At 37.6% G+C, this 18,714-nt stretch overlaps 1 long non-coding RNA gene across 1 annotated transcript in view; it reads left to right on the forward strand.

Moving 5' to 3' along the window:
- Positions 1-15,167, forward strand: part of LOC139130537 (uncharacterized) — a 94,695-nt gene extending 79,528 nt beyond the window's left edge. Inside the window, exon 4 of the long non-coding RNA XR_011551900.1 lies at positions 15,012-15,167. This is a non-coding gene — a long non-coding RNA (uncharacterized lncRNA). The remainder of the gene's footprint in view (positions 1-15,011) is intronic.
- Positions 15,168-18,714: the final 3,547 nt, after the last annotated feature.

Here is an 18,714-nt window from a genome sequence, read left to right on the forward strand (position 1 = left end):
TAAGACACGTTACAGGGGCCGTTGTTTAACTATGGACTTCGACATGGCCATAGGTGTGAATGGGTGCTGAATAACAATAGATTATGTAACACTTTGTCGTGTCAAACTTGTTGTAAGCGTCGCTCAGAGGTAATGTATGTTGCTAGGACAATTTTCGCCCATTTTTAACTTTTACAAGCCACATCTACAACCTGATCCGAGCTTATGATGTATTTCGTGTAGAACTTTCGTGTCATCAATGAAATACATGTAAAAGTGTATTAATTGTAAAGAATGTATTAAATGTAAAGAATGTATTTCGTGCAAGCCCATCTAGACCCGGCCCCGATCATAAAATGCATTTCGTGCAAACCTTTCGTGTAAAATATGTAAAAAATGTATTAAATGTAAAGAATGTATTTCGTGCAGACCTTTCTTGACATAAATGTAAAAAATATTAAATGTAAAGAATGTATTTCGTGCAGACCCGACTCAACCAAAGAATGTACTTAGTGTAGATCTTTCGTGACATAAATGTAAAAATGCATTTAATGTAATAGACATCAAATCAGGTCCAATAATCGTTATCATTCAAGGTAACTATGACATTTACCAGGTCCGAGGAACATATAGATGATGACGAAGGCAATGGGGTAATCTTGAATCACGAAATAGTGGTTGAACCAGGTGTCCGGAATGGGTAAGCGTACCATGCCAGCTAGCTGCACCCGTCAGGATTGACCCAAAGCGACAAATCCATTGTTATTGGTGAAGTCACCAAATTACTTTTGTGAGTCAAACTTTGGTATGCTGTCACTCGTCATTTGAGAAACAGACAGGTCCGTATCTACCGTAGAACTTCTTAAATGATTTCACTAATCTACTTTCAGAGAATCCTAAGTTTTGAGCTAATAGGCTGTGTCTAACTCGAAAGTCTTCATATGAATGAAATATACACACCATAAACTGAAGATGATGGTATATTGCTCGACAAAAAGGGACAGTTTATGATTTCAAAATTGAAATCGTCTCTTTTGTCATACAGCTTAGTATATAGTGTATTATGTCTAATTTCAAACAATACGTCTTGGTATGATGCCGAGTCCACACTTTCAGTTGTTTTCTTTATTTCTAAATCATCTGGGTAGATGTGGTGTAGATAATTGGATATACCAGGATTGTTTAAACTAAATGTAAAGAATGTATTTCGTGCAGACCTTCGTGTAAAAAATGTAAAAATTTATTAAATGTATCAAATGTAAAGAATGTATATCGTGAAGACCTTTCTGACATAAATGTCAAAAATGTATCAAATGTAAAGAATGTATTTCGTGCAAGCCAAGCTAGACCCGACTCAACCAAAGAATGTATTTATTGTGGACCTTTCGTGACATAAATGTAAAAAATGCATTCAATGTAAAGAATGTATTTCGTGCAGACCTTTCGTGTAAAAAATATAAAAAATGTATTAAAAGTAAAGAATGTATTTCGTGCAAGCCCAGCTGGACCCGACCAGACCATAGAATGTATTTCGTGCAGACCTTTCTTGACATAAATGTAAAAAATGTATTAAATGTAAAGAATGTATTTCGTGCAGCCTCACCTTTCGTGTAAAAAATGTAAAAAAAATGTATTAAATGTATTAAATGTATTTCGTGCAAGCCCAGCTAAACCTGACTCGACCATAGAATGTATATCGTGTAGATTTTTCGTGACATAAATGTAAAAAATGTTAATCGGCAACTATTGGCCATAGCTCAAATGCCCATCGCCGAATGCGTTTTTTGGTATTTCTTTAACCACAATAATCTGCACACGACATCAATAATTGCGTCGCTGATGTCTATTGCCATGGTACTAAAACTGTTCATCGAAAATCTGACTTTCATTGCACATAACTTTGACTAATGTAAAGTATGCACTGTTCCTAAACTAAACGCCGATAAGGGGTATTCCAATCTTTCTGTCTCGATAATGATTGTGTAACAACTTAGCCCAGTTATTGAACCAATTTATTTTGAGAGTGTTGATTTGGGTGACCAGAGCTGTTCTGCCTGTTGCTTCTCTGCTTGGTGACTGGATGCTGTATATTGAGTTCGAATCCGATTGTAAACAGCGTACTGTTTCAGTCCCTTATTAATACTATACACAACCGTAATCTGCTTTTCGTTTAAGTGTACATGTTCATTTCGTATGTCTTGAACATGTCGTGTCCCTCCATAGCGTGGATAAATAAGTCGGTACACCGGTTCCCCAAGCCCAGAACTTTTTAATTCATAGACATGAAAACGCCACAACTAAGATATCACACCAGCAGTACTAATACTAAAATAAAATCATAGAGGGTTTGTAGAAACATCTTTCCTCAAGTTTTATTTTTCAGTTTTCCATTACCAAGGCCGTAGGTAAATCTCTTCTTTTCGTTACAAATATTGTTTATTTAGTATGTTCGGTACAACTGACCACAGAGGTATGCGTTAATCCCCACGTTGCCCAATTTCTAAATTTGTTTTGCTCAACCTATTTTGTCAAAATCATTTTAATTGCGTTTCAGTTGACATCGCATGGGATACGTCGACGTGGGACTTTCTAGTTTAATTGTTAAGATAATAAAAAGGACGAAAATATTAGGCATAATCATAAGTAAGATTCAAAGATACTAAAAGTGTATGCATTGTAAACAGGTCAGTCGGGTTACAAGAAGCCTATCCATTTCCTTATTAGCCCGACGTATCCTACAGTCCGTTAAGTCGCGTGCGTCGTCATGTGACGATTTGAATGAATCACAGACACCTTCTATCAAATTTTCTCGGTCCTCCTACATTAGATCACAGTAAAAGCATATCCTTGGGAGCCAGCATAATTCTAACGAATTGCTTTGCTGAAAAGTATGACACTCTAAGCAGCATAATAGGTCTCGTCACCGTTTATCGGTGGAATTGACAGTTACAGCCAATTGCATATGACTCGCGGCTTGTGTTGGAACGATGACTTACTGTTTATCCATCTATTTACACTACATCGATGCCATTTTCCAATGTTCTGAAAGAGACGATTGAGCATCGAGGCATCGATGTTTGGTTACTTTTACCTTTTACCACTGATTCATATATCTTTCTTAATTTCGATATATAAACAAGTATACGTATTCAACTTTAGGGTCACAGTTTTTATTATAGCGTTGTTATAATTTATCGGTAAATCGGATGAGGCGATAATTATTGCGCAAAGTTTATGGACATGACAGTTTAATCTGAAAATCATATTTTCTGTAACCTTGTAAGGAACGGCGGATATTTCAGTTGTCGATGGAATAGTTTGACCATAACAACACAAATAATTCGTCATGCTATAACAGCAAATGTTTGTGACTGAAATTCTCCGCATCAAGAAGAACAATGTTGTCGCTTGATCAGCTGCAGCGAAAAATAATGCTGGTCTACGATGATTTATTTTGATTTACCGTTAAATAACCTGATCTCTAAATATCCGGCAAGTACTAATTCTACCACCACTCTAAATGCAATATTTTCGTCAGATAAAGATAGACATGATGAAGTCATCGATGGAATTATCTCTAAAATTATGAGGTACATACCACTATCGATCATATGAGTGTAACAGCACTTTCAATCCAAATACCAAATCTTACTCTTAGCTCTTAGGCTGGGCCATATCGTGGTATTATTATAACTATTTTGCTCTGTTCTGAAAAAATGGTAATGTCATTGACGAGATTGCTAGAGACTGAAGATTTCTTATGAGTGATGCTTACCTATTAAGTAGGAAGTGTAGTTGGTCTCCAAACAATTAACACCCAGGTGAGAACCGAACATCGCGTAAAGCATAACGTTGAATAGTCAACCTCACAATTACTAAATATTTAGCTATGTATACATGAAAGGATAGAAATAGATCGACGGATAATTTTACATCAATTTGAAGTGCGTTCAATATGTCACAAGCCTGCACATTACTTATAACTAATCTTGGAAACATTAACACAAATCAGGTGAGCAAAGAATGATTGCAAAGGATTATGGTCATGAAAGTACGATTCCAAATAGTAGAATGGCAATGTGAACACGGAGAATTGCTTGACATTGAGTTTTCGCCTAAATATTAGTATCGTCTAACGGAAATCTGACGTTGGAGACGTCTACAAACAATTACTCTTGGTGATAAGTAGACTGACTCACCAATACTGGTGTACACAAAGTACATTTAGGAAGCCGTCATAATTTACGGCCTGGGGGTCGGAAGAATAAGAGGGGTGCTACTAAAAAATTGAAAGCTGCAAGGAGGTTGCTCAAAATGTGGAGAGAAAGAAGGGGGTTAATCAATTTTTTTTTGTGTGAACTAAATTGAAACAACTCTCAGATTGCCCCATTCCACTCATCAATTGCCCAATTTTTCTATGACAGAGGGGGGACACCGCTCTCGTGCGCCCCCTAGGGATGTTCTAACAGTTTTAAATGAAAAACAACAAATTTGAAGACACTTCTCTGATTGTACCACACGACACCATTGCATACATCAATTTCTCAAAACTTTTTTTCACGCAGTATAGGGACAACCCCTCTGACAATCCCCCTCAGCCTCTGGCGTGTTCTCCCCTCCTCCTGTACTTTTAAATTCTGCCCATGCAGTTTGATGTCCTAGTGAGAACCCTGTCATGATATCTATCAAATTAAACAATACTATGTGGTTGAATACTGGTTATAGCGTGAGCTATTATATTTATATTTTGTTTGACTTTAATTTTGTTGGTTTCACTTTTTTCAACTGGAATGAGATGACTGTTGATAAGTTAGAAGGAAAGGCCTACGCCTATACTATTCAGCAATACTAAAGGTCTTTACTATCGGTGAATTTGTGTCAAATTTAACAAATAATTGTATCGATATTTAACTTTTCTAAGTCGGGGTCAGTCAAAGATGGGGTTACTCAAATTCATCATGATTGCAGGGGGGTACTCGAAATGTCGGAGTTTCCGATGAAATTCCTCCGACCGACCCCCAAGCTATAAATAATGGCAGCTTCCTTATGGATGCAGAATCGCAGATCAACGTCCCACCATATATCCACTTAATTCCAATCGGATTGGAGTATGGCGCCTAGTCTACTAGCGAAAACATCGCAGTCAAAAATCCTCACCCTTAAAAAGACTAGTTCAATATCCGAGCCAAGTTGCTAGGATTTTTCTCGCCACAACCTCTGCACACTCTGCTCATGACACATTCGCATCATACATACTTGCTATCATGCATCGAACTCCAACTTAATCAAAGCAATGAATACATCACTAAAGGAGGCTTTCGTCAAACGGGAAGAATATTATATGCATTATTCGCTTTCCAACCTATGTTTTTCTTCTTACATGCTCTCTGACATTTAATACAAACGGCTTCTAAATTGGAGACACCTCTGTGTACTGCGCAATAATGAATCTAGTCGCACTGAAAGATTCCCACAACCCCTTCCATGAAGTGGTATGACCCTAGGACGAAATTATATCGACTAGTGACATGGTCCCCCTCACAGCTTTTGGAATCAACAATAAATGAAAATATCGTCGACCAAACAATATCGAAAAATCTAGACAAAAAAGGCCATTAGGAAAATGTGCATGTAACAAATTTTGGTTATTATTCGAAGTTTAGCCGAGATCGTGCCATATTTGTGTGATGTTTCTGTATGTTCGCATGTTTTAGTGACGAATACCGATTGTACTGTCTTATGGGTTATAGAAATTATACATGAACATTATGCCACACGTCGAAGGAAACAACCGAGGTAGCTATACACCTTACGTACACTTTCGGATTTTTATTGTTTCTCAGTTATAGAATTCCCAATTCCATAAGGTATATATTTTCTGAGAGCCTTGATATTGAGAAATCCGACCGTGCACGATTCACAGTCATAACTTGCATAATAGTCACGTGACAAGCGTTTCGCCGACCCTTCAAAAACTTGTTTTTTCCTCCCTTTAGCGAACCATAGACCCTCCAGAAAAACGTTTTTCTCGAGGGTCTATGAGCGAACACACTGCAAGATTTCCCGTTGAAATTTATTAGATCCTGAAATTGTACAAACACCAATGCAGTAAATGCTGGTAAATCACTGTAAAGTCAAAGGTAATAATCTAAGACCTCTGTTTCAGATTATCAGCATTGACATACTCATTCTCCCTAAAGCTTTGATAACATGCTGATAACATTTTGTGGAATGTATGCCATGCACAGTAAATGTGCAAACATTTCTTCTGCTCTCTGACTCTGATCAACCCAAAATAGCAAATGGTACAGCTACCTTGCATGCACTTACTCTAGCGCCCTCTGTACCACAGTACCAATAAACTTTTGTTTCACATTTGCTGTCATTGGATTCATACACAAAATTAAGCTCTGGCTCAAAGGAGCCAGCTCAGTCTGACAATTTTACACTGTACCTGTCATTATCCGTACACACTACCTCAATTGAATACATTTCCTGACCAACCATAACTATTGATCAACTTAAACTACGTGTATCTTTATTTGTAATGTCATAAGGTCCTTCATCTTGCTTTGGGTTTGATATCAAAAGGTTTTTCCTATTGTATTATCTCAGACTAGTTTGCCTTTCGTAATAAAAAAATAGACCGACAAAAGACAAAACGGCGACAACGGATTTGATAGTACACCGATGAGGGTGCTACCGTCGGCAGGGGGGTGGGGAAGGCTGCATCTAGTCTATTGCCTAACCCTTCTCCAGGTTAAAGCCTAGTAGCCCCAGCACGATAATGTCAGTTCGTGTCTGGGATACGCCTGACTATCACATTGTCTCCACATCGCTCTTCTGTATTTATATCATCATGCGAATTGCGAAACTCTATCTTCAGTTTCTTTCACACTTAGCGTTGAACATGAATGTTGAACCTTTGCATAAATCTGAATGGACAATTAGTTCCGAATTTAGCCAAGACCTTTCACACTGCATACCTAACACCGAATTAATTAACACCTTGAATGGACACTTTCAATTATTTCAATATGCACAGTGCACTAATATTTAAGTTTTTTCTTTTCGAAGATCATGACATCAAAGAAAAGTAAATCTTCAAAACAAGATCACCTTACTGTCCATTTACATAATGCGCTAGATGCTATCATATGTGGCAATCCTTTTATTCCATCTGTTCTCAAGAGATTAATAATTTCGATCGCGGTTTAGTCAGGACCGGGCGTCGATTGCATCCTCTTTGCTCAGAAATGAGTTATATGGTTTAATTCTGGCATACAATGTACAATCGGCTAACAGATAGAGTATGCCCTTGGAAAGATAAAGTCATCAAAAATGTAAACGCAAAGAGCAAAACAAATAAAACAGTCAGTTAGTGATTTGCGAAAAACCAAAGGCCAGCATTAGAATTGATCTAGACTGTTAGAGCCGTACCTTTAGAAGAAATGATTACTGACTTTCCTTTCGTTAATATCACAGACAAATAGAAAAACAAACTGCTAATGCGGCATGCCTTTTGTTCCGTTGTCGTCTCCGTAGACTATGGCCTTTTCATATTAAAATGAGCTTCAAAGGTGTTAAACTTTTAGAGACTTTGTTTGTGGTTGATAATTGCACGAGATTATGCGAAAAATACGACGAGATGGCATCGTGCTGCCAATCGCGTAGCGACCATACTTACTTTGTGAGCTCTCAGGGCATAAACACTGCTTCACGCCAATCAAAATACAACACGCCAGCAGTTTCATGAACATGTCCTTCCTTGACGAACGTGTAAAAGACGGTATGACTGACCGAAAACCATTGAGTAAAACCAGACAGTACTGATTAAAGACTTTCAAATTTGGTTCAAACACACTCAATATATATTCATAAAAATATGAGAGGAATTTTTAAAATGGTAAAACTAACATTTCTGAAGCTAAAAACACTCCCGTTTTTGCCAGTACGCAAATTCCGCTCAGCACCACACGACAACAAAACACAAACTTTGCCGAAGATACTTTCGCTAAACATTTGGCAAAAATCCGAAAATTACCGAAGGATGCATGGTCGGTACTCTCGGAAAAAGAGGCGAGAGCTACGGAGGCGAGGGGAACATGGATGGGTTATGTAACCGCTTCACGCCTTGAACAATACCCGTTGCTAGTCTGTTTCTCTCTATTGTCTGCGTTAATATGCATTATCATCAATATTTTCTCTTACATTCTCTGCTTCACCGTAACAGTAACGATTATTCTACGGTTACATCATCTCGCACCAACTAGCCAGCTTGTCCATGAGTCGAGGATTGTTTGTCACAAGGAAAGCTTCAGTTATTACAGAGGATAGAACTCTGGAATAGGGAGAGTCATTTTTTACAAACCTGTCTATTGGGAGGTTCACATTTTGCAAAATTAGACTGGGTCACATTTTATGTTGTTTAGAGAATTTGAAAGCTTTCGACAATAATTCTATCAAGAGAACTGTAGTAGCTGTCCCATAGTTCATGCTACACCTACCAGATTGTGAATTAGTTCCATTAGATTGTTCAAACCTATCACCAGCTCAAAGGGGCTCCACTAAACCGTCTTACATCCCCCGGCTTTAGATACAACATTGAAAGAAATTATATTTCGCGATGTTGCTTATGTCTATGCACTGAATATCGAAAAGATGACCCGAGAACGCGTTGACAATCAGGTTCTATGAGAAAATGTTGGTCTACCTGTCTTCCCTTTATGTTTAATATATTGTTGAACCTCTGCATACATATGCAAAATAAAACCCTTTATATAGCAAATACCTTAACACAACATATAATTAATACCTATACTCGATTAACACATTTCAAAGAAACTTCAAACAGTAGTGCACTGTATACACTGTGCACTGCTTTTCTTTACAAAAATTATGATGTCAAGGATCTTAATGTTGTAAACAAGATCACCGTGCAGTCGCCTCTCAACATGCATAATTACGCTAGATAACATCATTTGTGACGGTTGTTTCATTGAATCTTTATACTTTAAATAGTGTTTTAGATCTGTCATATCACGTTGTCGTCACATTTTAGTTATGTGATAGTTTCGTGTAGGAGACACTTGATGATCCTTACTTTGTTGCTGTAATGAGAGGACGACAAATAAACTCTGTGGTTTGAACTGGAATGACCGAAGTAAACACAGCGTCTGCGGGGCAGTAACCAGCCTACTTTCAGACACTGTAAGTTGCTTTTTAATGTTACTTTTTGTCAGTTCTTTAAAAGTCAGACAAACTACCTAATGTGAAAAATCGACATCCACAGGGATCTGAAATAGAATGCAAAGCCAAATTTATAGGCCTTTTCTATCACACATATATGTCTACCTTTATGTACGGCGTACAGAAAACTTTCTGCAATTTTCCATCAACGGAATCGTCAACGTCGGTGAGGGGGGCAGAGGATTTTAACGGCATAGAATAATTTGCCGATGATTGTGCTCACAAGACTTAGGGGCCTTCGATTATAATATCTGACGCACTAGAAACATAATTCCTTAGTTTACGAGGGGAGTGAGTAAGACCCCAATTCGTTGTGCGTGCTTCAAAATCGCAATAAGCATCTGCTTTAGCAAAATATAAATAAAAAATCAGACCGTAAAATCATAACAATTACGATATTTTAATTCCAACACATGAAATCGCTAACATTCCTAACCTCGAGTAATGGACCTGTCTGTCGGACAATTATGAAACGCGTCTTTTTGACACGTTTGATACATTTGTTCCGGAAAAAGTCACATGATATAAAGATCGATATTTTCAAGACTCTTTTCGACGTTCTCACGTATTTGTGTCCTGCTAGAAGAAAATCACACCTATTCGTGGTCAACTCACTCTTTTTGTTACTCTGAAAGAGTGTAAATATGTAACGTTTCGTTATCTATATTCATGTGTAGATTTTGCTCAAGTGTGAGATCAAGACAAGTTGGTATTCAAGTTCCCCATCCATAGTATGGAGCACAGCTTTCTTGAAACCGATTTCGCACCGGGGAATTTCGTTTTGAGGGAGGAGGGGGTTGACACTCGTTTCTAGAGCGTCAACTTGTATGATCGACGACCCCCCCCCCCTTAGCAACTCAAACAGTGTGATCATAACAAGTACAGAAAGCACGTTAAAGTAGTTCGCAATTTCAAGACTCAAACTTTTGCCAAAATATTCCTCAAGGATCTAGAAATCATGCCATTCTGACAAGTGAGCATGTGTGCGTGAGTGCTTCACGAACTCTACAACGTGTGAAGCGGTCTCAGCCACAAAAATGTAACAACTTAGCCGGCTATTGAACCATTCCTTTTTGGAGTTGAGATTTAGCCGAGCGGTTCTTTCTGTGGCCTCTCCGTTAGGCTACTGATGTCGTATGTTGTGGGTTCGAACCCGATTGAAAAGTAGCCGTATTTCATCACATTCAAGTAATACTATTCATGTGCAAGATTGTGCAGTCGATAAACTTTTCATCACATTCAAGTAATACTTTTCATGTGCGATATTGTGCGGTCGATAAAATAAAAATTGAGAATGAATAGCAGCATAGATTACCATTAGTGGCTTTATTGACATAGAGGAAGCATTGATCTGTAGTATTGTTTCTGTCACTAACGCTCAACGTTCACAAGCATATGCAATACCTTCGATATTACTATGCCCGCAATTGGTAGCAAAAATCTACCTCGGAGAAAAAAAACAATTTTCATATAACAAATTTTTGCCTGAAAGTCAGATGAAATCCTGGTTTTAAAAATTGCACGTCTTGAAGTCAACTCCACAGCCATCGACTCGGATCATTGACAATTGATCTGTGTTGTATATTGATCCTTGGATAATACAGTGAGAATTTGACAAACGTGAGTGTGAAAATATCGGAAATATGGATAGGCATTTAATCTTTGGCATTCCCTGCAACACGATTAGCTGAATTAAGCATAGTTCCCGTAGGTCTGCTCGAGGGTGGATGACTGTAACAATTGAGTTCTCGATATCAAATACGATTTGATGCGTACACTGCATGTGACGATGTCAACTTTCTGGATTGCGCCCTCATCGAAATTGGTACAACTAGATGAACATTCATTTAGCATTTTGTCATTAATTGTAAAGATGCCATGAAAAAGGTTGACTTGAAATGGCCAGTTCCGCGGTTCCTATAATATCAGTGCTCCGTGCAACAATATCCCACACAACAAGCTTAAAACTAGGTTGTCATCATTGGTTAAGCAGGCCTTCTTTTACCAGAATGGTAGTTGTAGGTATGATTACATTGTCATCAAACACAATTCAGGCTATTTTAGTAACAACAGTGATGCCAAATGCAAATACACTGATACGGAAGTAATTAAGATGCTACACTTCCTAATTGACAACATATATGTCTCATTTGCCGGTATGACATTCAGGCAAACTATAGGCATTCCTATGGGTACAAACTGTGCACCACTTCTTGCTGATTTATTTTTGTATTCATATGAAGCTGAGTTCATGCAGACTCTTCATAGTTCAGGATCTAAAAGAGTTGCAAAGTCCTTTAATAATACCTATAGATATATTGATGATCTCATCAGTTTGAACAATCCTGAAATTTCTAATTACCTCCATCACATATATCCAGATGAATTAGAAATTAAAGAAACAACGGAGAGCATGAACTCAGCATCGTATCTTGATCTATTTATTGAAATTAGACACAATGCAATACACACCAAGTTGTATGATAAAAGGGATGATTTTAATTTTGAAATCATTAACTTTCCCTACTTGACCAGTAATATTCCGTCGAGTCCAGCTTATGGTGTGTACATTTCACAACTACTGAGATACTGTAGAGCTTGTGATTCATATGGAGATTTTCAAGAGAGACACAGCTTATTAGTCTTAAAGCTGGTGAGACAAGGATTTTCACAAAGTAGGTTGGTTAGATCTTTTAAGAAGTTCTATGGTAGATATGGAGATCTTATATCTAAATATGGCAAATCTGTCACTCAGATGATGAAAGACAGTATCCCGACTTTGACTCAGAACAGTAATTTAGCAGATAGCTGAATTACCGTACAATAACTTTGTCACACTAGTTCAATCTTGACGGGTGTAGCATGCTAGCAGGGTACGCTTACCCATTCCGGACACCTGGTACCACCACTTATATAGTGGTTCAAGATTGCACTACCGATTTTGTCAGTGATCTTATGTTTCTTTGTGTGTTTGTTTTTACTGTTTATTGGACCTGGTAATTTATTTGCCTTGAATGATAATGATTGCTGGAATCGATTTGATGTCATATTGACGACAACAAAGAATCGAGCAATCAGCATAACATAATTCTTTAACAACATCATAAGATTCCTCTTCATATCGGCAGTGAACATAAAATTTGAAATGAGCTTGCGTTGACATTTTACGGACCGCAATTTAAGTATCTACAGCTACAGGAGAGTAGAGACTCAACACGAACTTCGTAAGGTTCCCACGCATGCCCAGGAATAAATGGAACTGAGCTATGTATTTGTTCATATTAACGAACAGTCTCACAGACATAAAGTTCCTAACATCGATATTGGTAATAACATCATAATTATTTTTGTCTTGATACATTTCAAGATTTTCTCAGCGTTAAACGCGCAGGGCAAGACAACCATACTCTTGTATTGCTTCTGACAATTTTTTAGTTTCAGGCCAAATCCTTGCCTGGATAGGTCACACAGAATATTCACTCGAGTTTTCTCTCTTCGAATTTTCAGATTTTTCGTCTTCAATCATGAAGGGTGTTTTCATATTGGCAGTACTCTGCGTTGTCGTGGTATCAGTCGACTGTTTTTGTGAGTATAGATGTCTACTTATTAATAAAAGTTACAATACAGTATGTCGTGGCATCCTAGTATCGCAAAGTTGAATAATTACACAGTGTATGCTGGAACAATGTTCGTCCCTTTTTATTATCTTTTTTTGTCCAGATCATTTTCGAGACACACCAGTTGAGATCTCCATCGACATGACTCCATCAAAGCGAGCGGAACGGTTCCTCCTGAAAGGCTTGATGGGCATGAACAGTGAAGATGCTGAACCTGGCAACTGTCCATGCGATAATTTCTATTGTTGCTCCGTGCTTGGCCTAATATTTGTAGATTTGGTTGCCCAAGCGAACCGTAAAGGTACTTATTACTTTGTTCCATAGTTTACTACGATAGCAGAGTTTTGTCTCGACTGCGCAAATTGCGCATTTCAAGCCATTTTCTGCCCTTTAAAAGTTAATGAAAGCGCAAAAATTGCACACAAAATACAGCAAGTAAATAGCCCATATGATGGTGATCCAAGCATATAGTGTAGTGACCTGTGAATTTGATGTTGTTTCTGTCCCCTAAAATGTCAAGTGTGCCCCATGGTTTCAACTGAGACACAGCTCATTGGCATCAAAACTAGTGAGACAGACATACACATCAAAAAGACTCGAGAGGACTTTACAAAAGGTCTACGGAGGATATGACGACATCATGGCCAAATATGACACCTCGGTCACTCAAATGATTAGCAACAGTAATCGATTAGCGATTGTAAATCACAAATGTCCCATTGACCTGGTAATGTATTACCTTGAATGGAAATGATTATTGAACCAGTTTAATGTCATTTTGATGAATGGGGCAGAAATTGCCGGCTTCAGTGAAAATACAGAGAAACACTGCGATAGTACAAAAAGTCCAAAGTAATCTTTTGATGATTTCTCATTGTTTTATAATTTTCTAACATTTTGACGGATATTACTAGTGCATTCACTTTTTAGACAGAAACAGCGCAAGTCGCGCACATGTAAGCCACGTTGGAAAGCCGAGTGTTCGGTATACCGAAATGTTTAATGAAGTTGACTAAGAAACGGTAATTGACAAGACAGAATATAAAAAAGTTAAATACTGTTAAGTCCCAAAAAATATAACATGGCTTCTTGAACAAGAATCAACAAGTCGAGATTTATTGTTTCATTTTGAGGTTGTCATGGAAAAGTACAAAATTCCACATTCAACAACCGTTCATATACTTTGGTTTTCACTCATTTAGTTTTTGCAGAGTCATAACGTAAAAGTTTGATTAAAACGGAAATAATTTCAAATAATGTTTGAAAGGTATATCAAGTTCTTTGTAGGTGTCCCGTATTGCAATATATTTTTATAATTTTCCTCTAATAATCGAATTTTGACTGTGATGAATCAGCAAAAACTTAATTGAGCGAAACCAAGAATACGTGAGTGGGTTCATTCATAAAAAGCGTTAGCGGCAATGTTCAATCCCTGATTCTCGTATTTGTTCCTTTTTGGCATGAACTTTATAAATTGTGTGTTGAACGTCATCAATAAAGCCCATGTCAGCTAGGGACTTATGGTCCTTTGCTCTCCTTTGAAAGTTGTGTCGATGTAAATAATGTGTTCGGACACGAATCTGATCAACAGCTTGCCCTTTTAAAGATCGGTTGCTTGGTAACAGGGTTAGCCGGCTAGGAAATAAAAGTGTCGTGTTAGCTCTGCCCTGTCATCATAGTACAATTATGCTCTGTGCCATCCAGGGAGTCAAGTTGAAAACATTTTACAAAAACAGGCCCCCATGGTTTTTGGACCGTGACCAAAACGAAAGTGAGTTAATCTGCAATAAACAATTACATTTGCCAGCGCAATAAACTTCAAAATGTTGTCCATGAAATCAGTAATTTACTAGCTTTTAACAAGGGTTTGTTTCAATGTTTTCTCCCCTCAAATGCATACATGAGCAGTATATATACCACTGCAAAACAAAATAATGGATGACCATAACTGGCATACCGGTCCGTTTCGAATTATTCTCTATAGGTTGCACAACTCTCTCTCTCTCTCTCTCTCTCTCTCTCTCTCTCTCTCTCTCTCTCTCTCTCTCTCTCTCTCTCATTCAACACACAGTAAAATATCTTCTTCCCAAGCAATCATCAAAATATTTCCTTTTTCGAATAATAACTAGCTGTTAATGAAATATACGATCATCAATTACTTTGCAGACACCAAATGAAGAGCGTCGAGAAGGTAAAGGCGTCCCCGTGATCCGTTTATCTACAGTCGTTGGATTTGCAGCTGAATGTTATTGCATTTGTTATTGGTACATGTAAGATCAAAGAAACTCCAACGGGAATAAATAAAATGGTATATAAACAATATTTGTAAGTCTCTGTCATATGTAATTCCGACTTTTGCAGTAAACGAAGACGAAAATAGCTCAAATGGACATGAAACGGGTGATTTTTGTGGTCAAAGCAACGACCCTTAAGAAGCAAACAAAGGGAATCTTTATGGTGAAGTGGCCAGTGTACGAGACTTAGAAGTATACTGTCACCTGTTCCAATTTTGCCACAGTTACCATGGAAAGAGAAAATCTAACCAATCACAGATTTTAAGCGGGTGGCCGCTTTTTAAAAACAGCACCCTCACATGGACATTTTGAATACCAAGGAACGCCCCTTTGACCATATATGGGCGTATTTAGATAAGAGGTGACTGTATACCTTTAAAATCAGAGAATAGTCATTTTGTGACCCCCTCCCATATAAGTATCTAATTGTTGGACTGACGTACGCTGTATGGCGAGCGAGGTTGGATTATACTTGGTCCATTTAAGCTGAAGGACAATTCAAAATGTTTTTGTCACATTAAAAGGCGCCTTCACAAAAACTCCGATTTATTCTTTAGGGAGGATGTAGCAATGTGTTTCTTCCTTGGCGGACGGCGAGTCGCGACGCAAGCCTAACTTGTGTGTTTCGCCTGTTATCCAAAGCACTTTACAACATTGTATCACGGTCCCTCCACAAAATTGTGGAGGGACCGTGATTGTACACTGTAAAGTTAAGTGTTCAAGGATAGAACACCAATTAAACGCCTTTTTGTAACACTTTTTGAACGCGTCTAGACGTTCAGAAATTTAACACTACGTGTTCAACCAATGTTCAATTTTTGAACACACGTGTGCAGATTTTGAACACTCCGTGTTCATCAGACACTATATTGAACACCATGTGTTCCATATCTGAACACACGTTGCACATGAAATGTGTTCAAAAATTGAACGCATTTACGCGTTCAAAGGGCTGTAACACTTTTTGAACGCATGGACGCCGTTCAACGATAAGTGTGTTAAAGGTTAGAACACGTGATATGCACTTGTTGAACACCTTTAATTTTGCGCGTTCACGGGGTGTTCAAGCCTGGAAAATAACAAAACAGACCACTTATATTCAGTAAAATTATTTATTTAAAAATACACAAAAATTCCTTTAGTAAAATACAATTATTTAGTGTCAATTGGGCACATAAAATCGTTGGTGTTTTCCTCTAACAAACTTTACAAAGTGGCCACATGGCCACTTTGTAAAGTTTGTCAGAGGAAAACACCAACGCTAATTAACACCTTCCTATCAAAACATAAACAAAAGAAAATCCCCATAAACACTGTAGATCGTTTTCAAACAATATGAACAAAGTAGTGACAAAACAGGTTTTACTAATTGTGGATACTTTATATGTTCATACTAAGTCTTGCAAAAACGTACCAAAACATCTGTTTGAAAAGCTAAAAATTTGGCTGACTTGAATATATCACATTTTGATAATTCCTTATGTCTTAAAAATGTCTGAAATGTCTTTAATGTCTCAAAAATACAAATTTGTGTATTTCATCATAACTTGTACATATATGATTAGGAAAATCCCCGGAAACCTGTACTCAAAATATTAAATGAATCGTACTGGCCGTTTTGAAGAAAACGCTTGGGATGTAAACATTTGAGTATGATGCCACACATTAACCTATGATCCTTAACAGCAAAGCTAAAATCAGTAACAAACCGAGAACAAAAGACGTCTTGATCTAAAATATAAAATAATCAAAGTTTGGTAGCAGGCTATGATCAACTAAATGTTACTGGCATAAGCCTTCAAAGACGTGAAGTCTCCTTCATCAGATGCAAGGGTGCAATGAAGATTTGAAGCAAAAAGCGACAGAAAATTCAGAGTGTGAATTTCAGAAAATTCCGAAATTCAGAGTGTACATTTTTCACTGTGAATTTTCTGTGGCTTTCTGCTTAAATTCTGCATTCCACCCTTTGCTTCTGATAAGGGCGACTACAAGTATTTGAAAGCTTATTCTCCAGTAACATTTAGTTAATCATAGCGTTCTGGACATAGCTCAGATAAATTCAGAACAAAAATGCAGAAACTTATCAAAATTCAGTTACTAACCCTCGAAAGTTCAAATCTACATCAGAGATGAACTGAGGTTCTCAAGCTTGTTTCCAGACAGCTACCTGTACACTCATATTCTTCAATTTCTGTACCATCAGCTTCTGTAATAACTCTTCGATTTCACGTTCATCCAACTTTTCACATCCTGAAAAGAATGCAACAATAGATAATATGGCGACATGAGACTTCAAATGAAAGACAATTTGGCCTTATTAGGTCAAGGAAAAGGGGTGACTTTTGTATACAGTGCCTCTTTTCGTCAATGTTACAAAATATTGGCTTCTTCGTGTCATCAACTGATGAAAAGTAAAAGCAAAGCCAACAGCTCACATATGCTAAAACAATATTCTTCGATGTTTAACTAAAGTTTTAAATTTACATGCGATTGTGGTTACTAAAAGACATGTGTTAGCTGTGATTACGCAGCGGTTATGTGGCATATCGATCGCGCTCGGGTCAAGGGTAATCGCTACAGTGATGACCCTTGACCCGAATGCGATCGATACCCCATGGCCCAAAACACTGCTGCGTATTCACAGCTAGTGTATGGTCCACCAGCCACTGAAAGAAATAAAGGTTTCTTCACGTAGTTAAGCTTTTCAAAGTACAATACAATTTATTTCGAAGTATAATAATACGGAAAATACAGATGCTTCAAAATCCAATACCTTTTAATATTTTGGAGAGAAAACTTACCCTTTCTGGTCTTGCTTTCGTACGATCACGACTTCAGCGTGCGCTTACAAGAAAAATGTCGCAACTTCCGTTTTGATGCATCATGGGATAAGAAAAGGCACCAAACTTGAACACCAAGTGTTAAGAAGTAGAACGCCTCTTGCACGCCGATGTTAAAACTAAAACGTTCATGGTGGTTTTTTGATTTTTTTTCAAAATTTCAAAATTTCAACCCGTAATAAACGTGTAAAATTATTTTTTATACTTCCTGTTTTAGAAAAAAACATGCTTTCAGCTATTGTAGACCGGAAATATTCCACTTTTTGTGAAATTCGTTACACCAAAATCCGTGTACGTATGCCGGACAGCGAGGCAGTAGTAAAGTTAATATAGCCATTGTAAAGTAAAAAACACAAAAGATTGTTAATTGTTTCACAGTATTGTAAAATTTCTGTGATGCTGAGTTTTTGAACACTTGAAGGAGATGGTTGTTAACACTACGTGTTCAGGTTTAGAACATCATTGTTAATAATATGAACACTAGTGTTAACAATATGAACACTAGCCGTTCAAATTTGAACACCGACATGTACATTTTGAACGCGTAAAGACGCGTCTAGCGTCCGCTATTTTTACAGTGTATTCAGTGCTTCTCCATTGCCCTTCTCCATTGCCTGGAAGTGTTGTGTTGCTTATGATGTAATTGAGTATCAGCCTGTTGGTCACCATAAAATAAAAAACACAACCGGAACGTGAAAATATTTCTTCAAAGTCGACCTAGAAAGACTGGTCGAG

Source organism: Ptychodera flava, chromosome 4, assembly GCF_041260155.1.
Source record: "Ptychodera flava strain L36383 chromosome 4, AS_Pfla_20210202, whole genome shotgun sequence".
Lineage (NCBI taxonomy): Eukaryota > Metazoa > Hemichordata > Enteropneusta > Ptychoderidae > Ptychodera > Ptychodera flava.